At 40.6% G+C, this 1,591-nt stretch overlaps 1 non-coding gene across 1 annotated transcript; it reads right to left on the bottom strand.

Annotated features, from left to right (window-relative positions):
• Positions 1 to 282: 282 nt before the first annotated feature.
• On the bottom strand, positions 283 to 390 carry LOC115030437. Its single transcript, XR_003836036.1, has one exon. It is a non-coding gene; the product is annotated as a U6 spliceosomal RNA (small nuclear RNA).
• Between the last annotated feature and the right edge of the window lie 1,201 nt (positions 391 to 1,591).

Genomic DNA, 1,591 nt, shown 5'->3' with positions numbered 1-1,591 from the left:
CAAAGATGTCTAGAGTAGTTTTTGGCTGTTCACAGTTAATCTGTGGGGTACTCTGCTGGCATCTAGTGGGACAGGAATGCCATAAATCTCTCACAATGGCCAGGAGGGTATCCACAATCAAGAAAGATCTCACTCAAAATGTCAGAAATACCAGCACTTAGAAACACTGAAACCTGTGGTTTATATAAGCAATAATATATTTGCTACCCAACAAACAACTGAAAGCAGACAAGTTTATGCTCATTGTGTTTCCAAGGTAAGCCTTAAATCACACATCTAATGGAATTTCTTTTTTGTCTTTTTTTAATTAGATATTTTCTTTATTTACATTCCATGCTAATCTTCTCTGTATAGTTCCAATTTTAGCATATGTGCTGCCGAAGTGAGTACTCTAATAGAATTTCTAAGTCTAATAGGAATTTTTCTGTAAAAAAATTCATGAAGCTGAATTTTTTTCCTTCTCCAAACCCATAAAATATTAAATAGTCATTGTAACTGCTTCATTTATAGATAAATTTCATTTATTTCTATGCATTATTAAAATTTCTGTGCCCTAAGCATTGCAGCACACATCTGTATAGCCCCAGCACTCGAAAGACCTAGACGGGGGAATCCAACTTCTAGACAGGCCTGGGCTACATAGTGAGACCATGTATCAAAAGAAAAAAAATCAAATTCACAAGATATTTCTTAGTCAAATCCTCCCAAATTTTTGAGAAATAAGCCATAGAATAACAAGATTAAGTCACTGCTAATGCCCATCAGTTAGGTGTCCTGACAAGAATTGGAAACTGGCTTTCCCAAGTCTCACTTTCCCGTTTGGTCCACTGCATCATATATGCTCCTTTATTAAAAATGCCAGGAAGAGGCCTGAGGAGGGTAAACAGCCACTCAGGCCATAGGAAGGTTTGCAGCCGACGCATAGTTTCCAGGTGAGAGAGTTTGGTTTCGATGAGAAGGGCAGCCCAGGGAAGGCAGAGCTCCACAGTGAGCTCACCAACACAGCATGTCCCTAGGTAACCACTGCTCCCCAGACCCATGTGGCCATGTCTGTCTGCATCATCCTCGCTCCCAGGTAATTCCCGTGGAGATACAAGACAGAACGGAACCACAGCTTGGCAGCAGCTGTGAGAAATTTCACAAAGGAAATGAATGAAAGCTGGATTCAGACTTGAACCATGTAATTCTAGCTGTTAGCCACTCATCACATGGTCTGAATCCAGTCACCATGGTCCCGTTTTGAAACAAAGAGCATGAATTAACAAATGAAAACAAAAACATACATTATCAATAATGAAATAAAAGCTACAATTGCAGGGGTACTTTTCATATCCCAAGTGAACTTTGTCCATTTCAAGATGGACCTGGACAGGATTACTGCCTTTCACAGACTATGGAGCTCAAAGAGGTTAAGCCATAGGAGACCAGAACTAGGACTTGCCATCTATCAGAGCACAGAGTCAAGTCACTCGCAGCCCCTCATGATCACTCTCCACAGATCCCTGTCTCTAAGACACTTCTCAAAGTTGTTTGCATTCCTGTGTCAGATTTTGAGACTCTCAAACAGGTTGAAGGATCAGTGGCAATCCTA

Source organism: Mus caroli, chromosome 2 (assembly GCF_900094665.2).
Source record: "Mus caroli chromosome 2, CAROLI_EIJ_v1.1, whole genome shotgun sequence".
In the NCBI taxonomy this organism is placed as follows: Eukaryota; Metazoa; Chordata; class Mammalia; order Rodentia; family Muridae; genus Mus; species Mus caroli.
Note: the sequence above shows the minus strand (reverse complement) of the source record. Positions and strands in the feature narration are given on the sequence as shown.